Source organism: Mugil cephalus, chromosome 5 (assembly GCF_022458985.1).
Source record: "Mugil cephalus isolate CIBA_MC_2020 chromosome 5, CIBA_Mcephalus_1.1, whole genome shotgun sequence".
Lineage (NCBI taxonomy): Eukaryota > Metazoa > Chordata > Actinopteri > Mugiliformes > Mugilidae > Mugil > Mugil cephalus.
This window is the reverse complement of record NC_061774.1, coordinates 24190921-24203950: the sequence shown is the minus strand read 5'-3', so window position 1 is coordinate 24203950 and position 13030 is coordinate 24190921. Positions and strand designations below refer to the sequence as shown.

The 13030-nt window shown below is 41.5% G+C and overlaps 1 long non-coding RNA gene across 1 annotated transcript; it reads right to left on the bottom strand.

Annotated features, from left to right (window-relative positions):
- Positions 1–1100: 1100 nt before the first annotated feature.
- Positions 1101–12944, bottom strand: LOC125007727. The gene is made up of 3 exons (XR_007112784.1): positions 12872–12944; positions 11851–12673; positions 1101–2345 (listed from the first exon to the last, which is right to left on the bottom strand). It is a non-coding gene; the product is annotated as an uncharacterized LOC125007727 (long non-coding RNA).
- Between the last annotated feature and the right edge of the window lie 86 nt (positions 12945–13030).

Sequence of the window (13030 nt, the reverse complement as noted above, 5' to 3'; positions counted from 1 at the left end):
TGCTGGTCTGTCCGAGGTGCCTGCATGAGAGTAAATGTGCGAGTCGTCCTAGCAGAGGTTGACTTCCTGCAGTGTCGTTCGCTCTCTCTGAGCAATCAGTAAAAAACGGTCTCCAGCAAGTCAGATGTAGGTTTGCATAATTAACCAGGATAGATCTCCCTCTGTTATTTGTAGCACGTCTCTTCCTCCACCTGTGGATCCCTGCTGCACATCTCATCCTCTGATGATCTCCTCCCGTCTTTACAAATCTAGTTCTGTTTCCTCAGGATGTGGAGCCAAACCAGGCTACAAACCCTCCCATGCAATAAGCCTTAATATGAAATTATATCACATTTCTAGTGTTAAGGTTGTACTTACGGTTTAGATTTGGTGTTAACTAAAAGTTTAGGGATTGCATTTCAAATAGAAGAATGGAAAGCATATTTTGTATTATGTCTCCCTTTTTTCTTTGATTTTTCTTTCATGCATTTACTTAGAGCAGTATGCTCTTAAAACTTGGACTTGAGTCAGACTCTAGTCACAAAATTCAAGACTTTAATCCCCATTTGTCTCCTTTGAGTCTGGACCGCCAGAAGACTCAAAAAACCTGATTAGTTTTGACCCAGTAAGGGAATAAAAACTGACCTTGCAGTCCGTGCCTCCGTTCACAGGAGAGATCTGTCTTGTGGGTCATTTGGAAACTGTGTTTATTCAGTTTACCGCGATTAAATGTATCAGCGCCAGTGAAGCCTTACGGCTGTGTGACTCGACTGTCCTCTCGACATGTCAGGCGTTTTTACCGGAGCAGTTTTAGTCATGTTTGCGGTAACGAGTACAGATATTAAGACATTAACTGCACGTGCAAAATAGTGTGTATTTGAAAAAGCAGCTTTGAAAGAGAGATTCTCAAAAGATTTTCTGCTTCTGTGGGAAGAAGGACGTCAGAAAACAGTTTACAGGTTCAATATGTTGCATTCAAGACTGATTTTATGTACGTTAGCTTGTGTTTGAACTGCGTGCTCTTTAAAATCTTGTCTTGACTTTCAAACCTCCCCTCAAAAATCTTAAAAGCAGAAGTTATATCAATGAATGAAGTGAAGGAATTAGGAACAAAAAGCAGATTTGTTTTGCATAAACTCAGATTTATTTGCAGGAATCGCATTAACAACAGGTCTGACACAGGATACCACAAAAGAAACGACATTTTAAAGAGATTTGTAGAGTTTTAGAAACTTCTCAAACTCCAGTTGCCTCCATTTACCACGACCTGGATGACTGAGAACTTTTGTTAAACATTTTGTTAAAATACAAATATAAAAGTCTGAATTACACAGGAAAGCATGTGTGCAAAGTATTGTAATGCATTTGGTCGTCTTCACCCAGCTTGCTTTTATTATTTCAGAAAAAAACATTTCCCCTCGTCTTTCACCTCTCCAGACCCTGCAGAGGGAGGACAGTCATCAGTCGACTCTCCCAGACCTCCGTCCTGCCAACTCCAGCCAGGAGGGTCTGCAGGACACCGTGTAGCCACGCTGGAGTCACTGAAAGCTGGCTTGGTAGGAGCAGATTGCTGTCTAATTGTGCTTTTCAGAGCTGCTGTGAGCTGGGGGTTACAACAGGGCTGCATGTGGTCTGGGGCCACGGCAAGTGGATGCGGCGGCACCGAAGGAATCCAACCTAGCAGGGTCTCATTGATCCGCAGAAGCAAAGGTCACCACAGCTATGCATCTGTAGGATGAATGATGGCCACCAGAGTAGCAGCAGCAGCAGGAGCAGAGAGGTTTTAGGCTCTGATCACTTTCTCATGCTCAATTTTTCTTTTTCTTTTTCTTTCTCTCTTTTTTTTTGGGCTCTTGATCATTTGTGTGAAAAGCAGCCCGCGGATCTCATTTCCAGCGCTGCTCATCCGCTTCCCCTTTTCCCATTATGCATCCTGAGACTGGATGATCCATCTCTCCCTCCCTCCTTCTCCCTCCCTGTATCTCCCCCTCCAGCACTCCACCAGCCAACCCCTGCTATTTTCACCCCACACACATCCGTCGCTGCACTTATCCAGACTCTGACGGCTGCTGGCTCGATAGCTAAACAGATTATCCAACAACAGAGCACCTCTCCTTCTCCCTCTCCTCCTTCCTCTCCCTCTATCCCTCGCTCTCCATGCACTCTTCTAGCCGTGAGTCCTCGGAGGCGGAGGGGCCCTATTGAGCGGGGCCCAGGCTCTCCACTAGCCAGGCTCTTTATTGAGGCGTCTATGGGGCTTTATGCTGCCAGCGCTCGGCCTTGCCCTCGCCATCATCAATCATCCTCGGCTCCAGGGCTGCTATCACTGCCCAGACAGCCGGCCAATCACAGCCTTCCAGGAAGCTCTATAGGAGATGGAGAGAGAAGCAGGAGAAGAAGAAGAAGAAGAAGAAGAAGAAGAAGGGAAAAAAACAGAGAATCAGTTTGTTTCTGCTGCTGCCAGTCTGATTTGATCGACATCTTCTATAACTTCTGGGTGCATGACAACACAGGCATACAGGCCTGCGTGGTATTTGATTAGATACAGAGTCTGAGTCATGAAAGCGCATAAAAACATCATAATTACAGCAGACTTTTGGAAGCAAAGTCTTTTTTTTTTTATGACGGATCTTTATTAATCCTATAAGGCTGAAGTTGAAGGAAGCAGGGTTCAGTATAAAAATATTGCAAACCTATAAATCCCCAGAGAAATAAAAGATTATTGTGGGAGGTAAAAACACACCCAGTAATGAGTGCGACACTGGAAGCTGATATAGGAAAGTGTATTTAGAGAAAAGTCAGGATAATTTGTATGTTAAAGCGTTGGCTTTCCCTTCTTTTTCATCAAGCCTCAACAGTGTGTTGAATTTAAAGCTTAACTTTTTTAATAACGATTTCTCCTCTTTTTTCTTTTTTTTATATATATATATTTTTATTTTTTTTATTTTGCCCCATCTCTTTCTCTCTGCAGCCCTGAGCTCTCATCCTGCTCCAGGAGGAATAGGCGGAATCTGATTACAGACCTATTTTACAGCAGACGCCGGGGCGCAATAAAGGCAGGGAAGAGCACGGAAACGGGACTCGGCCCATCAATTAGATCTCTATTAGCAGCCAATGCAGACCTCACCTCAGGAAACGCCGGGGCCCTGAAATTAAACAATTCTTCAAGCACGACAAGGCAGTCAGTTCTGCTATATCTTTGAGGAGGGAGGAGACGGTGTCCTTGCCGGAGTGCTGCTGCAATAAAAATTATTAAAAATACACTATATTGAAACAGGAATACTCCATATCCATGGAGATAAGGACCTAACCCCATGATAGGGTCAATACTTAGTACTAAATATAGACTATAAATCCTTATTTGGATGTTTTAAAGGTTATGATGGTAGGATTTTAAATAACATAAGGGGGGAAACAACAATATTCTCTGTTATTGGAAACACGTTGTACTCTAAAGACCTTAAAATATCTGAACATTATCTGTCAAAAAACAAAATATAAAACATTACATGCGTATTACAGAAACATCACAGTCACTTTTCCCTTGTTTTCACTTTCCTTTAACCTGCTTCCGGCGCCATTAATCTCCTACTGTTGACCCGGTGACCTGAGGCGGGACAAAATGTCAATATGGGATAATTAACCGCGGTATTAACGCCGTTTAGAGGGGACACCTTCAGAGGCGTCTGCGCCGGCCGTTTAAATCATAATTGCTTTGCAGGAAAATTAAAAGTTTTACTTTGCAAATTTCTAAATTCATTCCGGCTCTGCACCAACGAGGGCTGCAGCGAGATGCCGCCGGATAATTGGGTTTAAGTCGAGAGGATGTGGTATTTCCATGTTAATGGGGGTTTATTGGTTTGGGAAGACGAGCAGGGATACCGGTGCAGCTTCCTGCAGTTCCAGGCCAAAGAGTCCTATATGTTTATGGGTCCTAATCCGGTTTGTTAGTGCCGGTAACCCGGTAAGAAAGACCAGTATTACTGGGGTGATGTGGCATCTGGAGCTCATGGCTGTCAGTCAGAGTTAGGGGTTGAGTTGAAGAGGTAAACTCAGGATTTGTCTTCAGAAAAAAAAACAGACAAAACATTAATACTTGCCATGATATTGGCTATTAGGCTTCTACATCTATATTTAAAGCCTATTTTATTACATATTATAGACGAGTTATGGTTTATCCTGCTCTTAGGCCTCATTTATACCCATGGTTTGGGAATACTCAGTTGTTTTCAATCCTACCCATTTGAAGCGATTCATTTCTGGCATGATCCTGACGCAAGACTCCTCTCTCAACAATCTTCGCCTGTTTCTCAGTACCGTGGCACGTATTTCTCTATTTGCTCAATCAAAGGATGCCCATTTATCATCGAGAAGGACAGCCTCGTATTTTCTACCTTGCCCGCTCGGTTCCAGGACCAAATTCAGCATTTTTATGGAAAACTGCAGTCATTTTGATTGATGAAATCCAAAGATGTCCAAAACAATCCGGGAGATCCCCAACTGTGGCGCACCGGCGGGGTGCTCCAGTGTTGTCATTGTTCCGCAGAAAGAAAGGAGCGCGTCCGGAGAACACCAGGGGAAAAATCACGATTTTCAGTTCAAAAGGGCCAGAAAAGCAGCATTTCTTTACAGGCAGTGGGAAAGTGCAGGAAAACCTTTTCCACTTGCAGACGAAAACAATACTTGCTTGGCTTTTTTCCCCCTCTTGATGCATTCAGCTATAAAGGCAGGGTCTAATAGAAACAGGCCAGAATAATGAATTGATTATTTTACTGTGAGGGCTGATGTTATTTGTGTCTGAGCCAGCTGAATGGCTGGTGCAACACATCCCCCTGCATTCATCCGATTTGCGCATATAGACTCATTGTGTGTCATGTAGCCGAGAAAAGCAAAATAACTTTTCCTTAAAACCGATTTCCGCATAGCTTTTATTTACCCACGCTTGTCTCGTTTGCGGTGATTCATAATGTCTCGAGAAATGTCACCTGTCTGGCCTAATTGGCACCTTCCGTTATTAATACCAGGAGCGTGTCTCCCCTTTGCACCCGCGGAAATAAGCCTATATTGCGTACTTAATACAGCGTCACCCAAAGGGAGATTCAATAAATCTCCCTTTAACGGCGTTTCCCCTCAAAACTCCTTCAGGCGAGTGGAGGCCGTGTCAAGATTGCGATTGTGCGCCAGTGCTTAGGACCAGCTGCTCCCAGGACAGACAAGCCCTTGTCAATTAGGCGGTGACAAGCAGGTCCTCCAAATGCCCGCAGGCGCTCCACCAGCCAGCAGTGTACAGTCCCCGCAATTAGTATCAATTTCTGTCGAGACCTCCTTGGAGCGCGCAGACACAGGCCGGGTAAATGGCCAAACATTGTCCGAATAACACCAAGAGCCACAAATGACAACGCGTAATGGGGCCAGTGTTAACCGTGCGGCGCGCTGTGGAGAAAGAAAAACGTTTGAATTTAGAGAGAGCGGGACATAAAAGCACATAAACACACAAACCTCCAGCTCGCCGCCTTATTGACCTTAATTGCTGTTGCTATTTGCCTAACAGCAGGTGAGGGCAGCTTTTAGCAGCTTTGTTTTTTTGGGGGGTGGAAGGTGAAAAGCAATATTGTTATTTAATATTTAAATCTTGTTTGGTAATCAGCTGTCTGACTGGAGAGATAAACAGGCGAATTAATAAACGCAAAAATATGAAATGTTGGCCATCTCGCCCTTTATGAACGGCTTAAATTATTTACTAATAATTTATTAACATGATCAACCAAAGGTCGACAACATCACAATACAATTTCCACGTTTTAGTGAGACAGAATTTGTGGAAGATGGGCAATGTGTGCCTTTATTTCTGCTTCAAACGCTGCATAATAACGACAGGTTATTCGCATCGTTTCTGTTTGATAATATTTATAGATTAGTCAATGGTTGGCTTAAAATGTTATTTTCATTAATGTGCCATTATTTAATATTCACACATATAAGCGTTTATAAGAGGTTAATGAATAGACTTTTGTCCAGATGATCTCTGGCCTGAGTGAGGAAGTTGGCACCGCGTGGCATCTCATGACTTGTGTTTATTAGTGGCTTATAACTGATTTATAAAGCATTAATAGACACCTTCTTAAACCCAGTAGCTGCGTCTCATAAGTCAGTCATAGCAGTCGCGCTTCCTGCTTCTTGTGGCCTTAGCCTGCAGTGACTAACGTTGAGAATAATCCAAATTTGGCACCTCTCTGCCTCAACCAAAAAAAAAAAAATGGATCCTATGAGAGAGTAAATAAATGTCAAACTGGGACTGTCACAACACTGACAACCCATAGAAGGATTGCTCACCAAGCACCCTTTGTAAATGGTGTCACCAAAAGCAGCTGGTGGTGGCATTCCCGGGCCTTGGACGCTGCCCTTTGGCCCCTGGGGGGTTGGACTCCGGACAGGGCGGTCCAGCCGTCTCCACAGCTCTGTGATAGCTCGGGTCAGTGGGGCCAAGTTTCCAGCAGGAGAAGCTGGGCCAAAGTAGGCGAACAAAAACCCCAGAGCTCACCAGGCCAGTGGGATCATTAGTATGAGCGTTTGTTTAACTAATTAGCAAGCTGGGCAGCCAGAGGGAGGCTTGTATAGGCGACATGGACGTCATAAATGGCAGAGGTATGGGCATCCGTCATTCTGCGTCAATGGGGAGTGGACCAAGACTTTCCAGTTAAGACTGTAGCATTAAAGATGACACTGGTGAAATTATGACGAGCAGGCAGTCAGCCATCCTCCCCCCTGGTTTCCGACAAATTGAGGAGTCTGCAACAGTTTCGTGGACCGACTCCAGGCTTTGTAAACAATAAGTCGTTATTTTCTGAGGAAGATTGTTTCGGTTCAAAGTACAGGGTGGGGACAGGGCAGCGCACTGAAGTTCAAGAACAGTGCAAACAGCACATGCCAACAAAAGGAGCCACAGAGCATTCAGCTGTGGCAGAGCAGAAGAAGTTGGTGGGGGCAGGCTGAGGGTCCCGCGTTAAATATGGGAAAGTTTGGGGAACGGGGTCGACGGGTCAAGAAAAGTCAACAAGAGAGCAGTGTTGATGACAGAAGGAATTTAATATCAAAAATACATAAATCTTCAAGTGAGGGCAGGCGCATAATGGGCACAATGAAGGCGAGTGTTAGAGTCAACACAGATTTGTTGTTGGAGATTAAATGGATCGGGCCAAGTTGTTAACATTTAACACAAAACGTTGGCACTAGAATAGAGGTTGCGCGGGATGGAAGGGGGTTTCCTGGATGGAGCAGGGCAGTCGTGACACGCAGAGAGACAGCTCGTGAGTAGCGGTAACCGATGTGGCTCTGCGAGGCACGTTTGGCACGTTTGCACCATTCCCGTTTAAAATTAAAAAGTGTGTGAAATAAATGTAAAGAAGAAGTCGTGTTTAAGTTAGATTATTTTTGATGATGTGTTTGGCTATAGCTCTGAGTCGTCCTTGTGTCCATTGTTGCGCATTTACGCACAAATTTTACGCACTGAATGAATTGTCATGGAAGCCCACTGCTTGTTGAATCACAGTGTCATTGCATGGGCGTCGTTCATCACGCACAATGTCGAGATTAATCTTCCCAAATAGGCCTACATTTGTCTCCACGTCTCCTCTGACTGCGGTGCCACACTGGACCCGGCGATGAGAACTCTGTCTGACCTTCGCCCTCGCCCCTGCGAAGCCCTGCGAGTTCCCCGGCAGTCGCAAACAACTCTGAATTCCATAATTCTTCGCGAAAAGGCACTATTAGGGAAAAATCCTTCCTTTTTGACAATTTAATAGTGCAAACTAATCATCTGGTTGACACGGGCCATTCATCTCTGCACAGGCAGACAAAGACAAGGCCTTTTCCATAGGTTCGTCTGGATCCTGCAGTCAGACCAGCCCCTATTTTGAGATCAAGTGCACAATAAAAGCATTGTGACTGCTTAATGACTATGTTTGTGAAGCCACCCAAAACCCAGTGTATTAAATGCATTTTTTTTTTTTTTTTTTTTTTTTTTTGCAAAGGATGAAAAATAGGCGAACGTGTACAAACGGCTGCAGAACTGAGGGTAACCCGGTTTCAGTGAGAGGCAGGATGGTACAAAAGTTTGTTTGGATGCTTAAAGCAATCAAAACATGAAACAAAAGAAAAGATTGTGGATGAAAACTGGGCTCGGCGAAATTGCTTAAACGCCCCAAGTTATGAATTCGTTTCTGAATCAATTTAGCGATGCAGGCATTTTCCAAACATCCTCTTGCGGGAGTAACAAGACAGGGAAATTGATCCGGAGAGACCTCACCTCTCGGTGCGCCTCAATAAAAGAGACATCAGCCTCTCTCGACGACTGTATAATTTTTAATATATATGCAATAAATGTTCAATTTGTTTCCAGAAATGACGGGAAATAATAACGTCACATTTTAAAGCCATCCATTACAGCCAAACAATGCTCATGTATAGGTGCTCTAACGCAGAGTGCTTTGATTAATTCACATTTTGATTGCGTTTGATAAAGCAATAAGCTCACTGCGCTCGACTTAAGATCATTTCTCCTCATGAAAACAAACACCATGGTGGATGTTTCTTAGAAAATGTATATCAGATGCTATACTTTATGAAGCCAAATGATCCATTTTAGAGGCTTTTATCTGCCTCTAGTCCAGATGAGATTAGATGGACTCTATATAAACAAGGAATTAAGAAACTGTTAATTTGTTGTCATTGTAGAAGCAAGACACAAAACCGTTTCAAATAATAAACATATACATTTAACATTTACATTTAATTTAGCTGAATAGGTTCGTATTGGTTAGAAATGAAAGGATTTTAAATGCACAGTTTAAAAGAGCAAATATGAAATACAAAATAGTATTTTCGTGATTCTAGATATTGTGTAAAACCTAAAAATCAGTCTAACTCTACCACAAATGTAACAGCCAGCCTTACAAATATGCAAATACACTTGAAGGGACACTGTAGAAATTTAAGAACTAAACAATTTCTGCTACTAAGTTTGGGAATTAGCTCCTAAAGTAAAGTAAATTTAAACCACAAGTCACTAAAGGACTGTTGAGGCGATAACTGGTGTTGTATTTGTTTTAAATCAATTAAATAAAAAGGTCACAGTCAGTTTTAGTGCAACATCACATGTCCTCTGTGGAGCGTGATTGTGTTTTCACTTAGGTTCAAGTCCACACATGTTCAGAAGAAAGCAGTTCAGGTAGGAGGAGGCCGGGGTCTCGGATCACTGTAGACACAAAGTGCATTAAGTTGGCCGATTTCTCTCAAACCATTTGATTAATTCACTCCCATTCAAACCCGAGCGAGCAAGGAGTGGAGGGACGTGACCAATGACATAATAGGCTCTGTCAAACAGCCTTGCAAAACGCCCAGACCATTTGTGGTGACAATCCTGATGCCATCAGATCCATTATAGCCCCCCATTCAGGCCACAAACAAACATAGCTTTACTCCCAAAAAGGGAAAAGTCAGCTTTCTGGTGGATCCCTTTGCTTTCTGTGTCAATAGGTTTTTGACTCGGGGTCTGAATGTGGGCATCAGATACCTTCCAGAAAACAGTTTCCCTTTCACCTTTCCCGAAATATTCTACCAGTTACAGTTTAGTGCAGTAAATAACAAGCTTGTATTCAAAAGCAGCTGCTCAAATTGCATATAAAAGAACAATTTAATGCATGCATAAAACATGATAACTGCATTTAACCTTTTATATTCAGTTTGGAAATCAAATATAAGAGAAGCTTCTCTTTTCTTTTTCTTTTTTTTTTGCAGGTATGAAAGATTTTATAGATTCTGTAACAAAATAATATTTTCTGGGGTTTGGTATGAAGGTGTTGATGGAGGAGAGAAGAAATTCAGCAGCAGAGTAAGAAATGATGAAAAGTCACTGCATATAAACAACTTAGAGCAAAATTGAAGCCTCATCTGCAAGAAAACATTTCCCAAAGTGCTTCTGATTTGATCAAATAAAAGATTGCTGCTATGAGTCTACCAAGAGATGGTTAAACGTCCAGATCAACAAGCTGAATTTTGTCATTGCATTTAGGACGGCGGCCTGCATCGGGGATAAATCACGACAGAGGACACAGGATGTTTTGGAAAATATTGCACCGTCTGATAAAATCGAGGAGGTTTGTTTGTTGGGCTTTAATCTCAAAAGGCTTCCCAGACAATATTTTAGCAAAAAATATGATGAAAAAAAATAATAAATAATTTAAGAAAGGCAACTCAGTCTAATATTAATCTACACAAATATCAAATAGTATTTTAGATGATATGAAAAGACCCGGAAGAACCAGATTAAGATGCAGAATGGTAAATCAGAGCCTTGACCTTCATGATAGAAACAATCCCAAATAAATAAATAAATAAAACAAGTGTAAATACCATGAATTTTTTGCCAAATATAAATTTTACAACTGCATTAGTACAATTCAATTTAAATTTAAAGATTTTTATTTATTTATTTTATTATTATTTTTGTTCTCAGAGTCTAAAAAGGGGGGAAACCCATATAATTCATCATCATCAAAGAGCTTTTTTCTCCTCACTGTTAATCATTGAAATAATCCCGAAACGCCTTCTTAGGTCGCGCAACAAAGAGAAAAAAGCCGAGGAGTCTGTTGATAACTCGCTTTTTATTGTTTCTTTAACCAGTCTGAGGGAAATTCACCGTGTCCTCCTTTACCTCCCTATCAAACCGACTCTTTCTTCTCGTCCTCTTCCTCGCTTGTCCCGATTTTCCTCCCCTTCCACGCCCTGTTTGTTTTTTGGCCGAATGGATCCAGAGGCAGAGATGGAGCTGTTACAAGCGCATTCATCTCGGCATATACACGCCGGTTTATTTCTTTTCGAGGCCTTTCGCTTTGGTCTGTCACTCACTCTCCTTTCTCTCTCTCTCTTTTTTTTTTTTTTTTTTTTGCTCTATTTCTCTTGAAAACTGTTGACGAGCAAGCTTTGAGTAGATTTAAGGCGGAATGAAGTGAGCACAGACTGGAACTTTTAGGTTTACGCAGATGGAAAATTCTTTTTATACCAAATAAACAAATATTATTTTAATGCAGACAGTAATTATAGCCCCGGAGGCCTTATAATTATTAATAATCTGAAAAGATCTAATAGAAAACTGTAAAAAATCTACATAATCAAAGCCAGATAAAGAGCCGCCTTTAATATTTTCTAACGAGAATATTTAAATAAATAAATCATATTAATTTAGTTTTTATCATCGTGTTTGTGTTTTAAGCAGACAGACGTTTTAAGCTTCAGAAAAGATTCACAAAATAAATTGGTTGACGTTTGCTTATTCTTAAAACAAAACTAATCCACGTAAATCTTTGCTATTAAAGAGAGCGACAACTATCTATTTTAAATGTATATATCTGAGGAACAATGTCAATTTTAAACGGCTAATATTAAAAGTAAGACCAGTTTACATTCAGTGAATGGCTCATCGGCAATAATAATGAAAGCAAATACCCCATAAAAGCAGATGTATTTTGTAATTTTGTGGCATATTTCTCCTTTAAATGTCATCAAACTGTCTCCCGGTCCTTCCTCCGCAGCCCTGCCAAATTAAAAGTCAGTCAGAAAACGTTGTCTCATTTAAATTCTCACCTTGAGCTCTCTAGTGACTGGTAATGGTCCGAGAGGAGCTGACGCTTAAAAAGATAATAATAACCAAGGTCTATTTTCACCGTGCGCTCCCGCTTTGGAGAGCGCAGTCATGCCCAAACGGTTACACGTTAAAGAAAAGGAAAATAGTTGCAATATTCTGCAGCAAGCAGCTAGAATAATCAATTAAACGTAGAAAATGCATGCATGGCAGGGCGCCGCAGCCTTACTTACTCTGTGCGCTGTGCTGAGTCCCCGCAGTTTAATTACAAGCCCTAATTTCCAATCGCAGATAGTGTCAAAAAAACTCTGCGACTATTTCTCAGAGATTCCCTTTAACAAGTGGAAACTTAGTGTCCTCCTGCACCATTTTATACATGATGAGCCGTCAGTAATGGGATTATTAAACAAAAACGTTTCAGGCGCTGGCGTTAACCTTTTTTAATGCCTAATTAGGTTTTGCAAAGAAATAATTAGATTCTACAGTGCTTACACTGCCTATATTTTCAAATGGCATCTGCAGCAAACACATCACCCCGCGACACTCGTGCCAATAATCTGCGGATATATCCGCTACAGAAGCAGTCAGATGTAAGATTTTAAAACATGTTGGGACCAAATAAGGTGCACTTAAAGCTAAAATAATTATCCAGCGCAGACTATAGGTCGACCTGCAGCAAATAAGATGCTCTGGTCGAGTGCGCCCCCTTGTGGTAGCCTAAAAAAACATCATTTAAATTCACCGGCACTGCAGAAGAGAAAATAGGAAAAAATAAAAAATTATACACTCTATAATGCTGTAATATTGGTTTCTAATTACAGCGCCAGAAATGCTAATCATATTTATGGGAGCATCACAGTCAGCATTGCTAAATCTAAATCAGAGGAGTGGACTTGTGCTCTGACAATGTGGGCGTTGACCTGGGCGCATGCGCAGTCTGCAGTTCTCCAGACTGATGCAGTGGTCGAGTGTAGTTCCTGGAAGCAATCTCTTGGGGTTGTCTGGCTTTTGAATTATGTGTGTGTGTATACAATATGCGCATCTCAGGGAGACTACCTGTTTAATTCAAGACATAAAAGACAAAAAAGCAAGTTATAATATTAAAATAATAAATGAAATAAACCATTTAGACAATTAAATGGTGGTATTTGAACTCAAATGTTTGATCAAAAGAAATATGACAATAGTTTAAGTTTTTCTTAGCATTACTGCATGTCTGTCCATCCTTTTTTTAAAAAAAAAATGCTATTTCACCTTGATTTCACCTTTATCCAAGGGAATCAACTGAGAACGAGTTCTCATTTGCAGTAACGACCTGGGACAGAGGCAACAAACACAGAAAAATCCATATACACATAAATTGCACAATTCATTACAACATTAAAAAGAAAACAAAAATTAGAAGTACAGCAT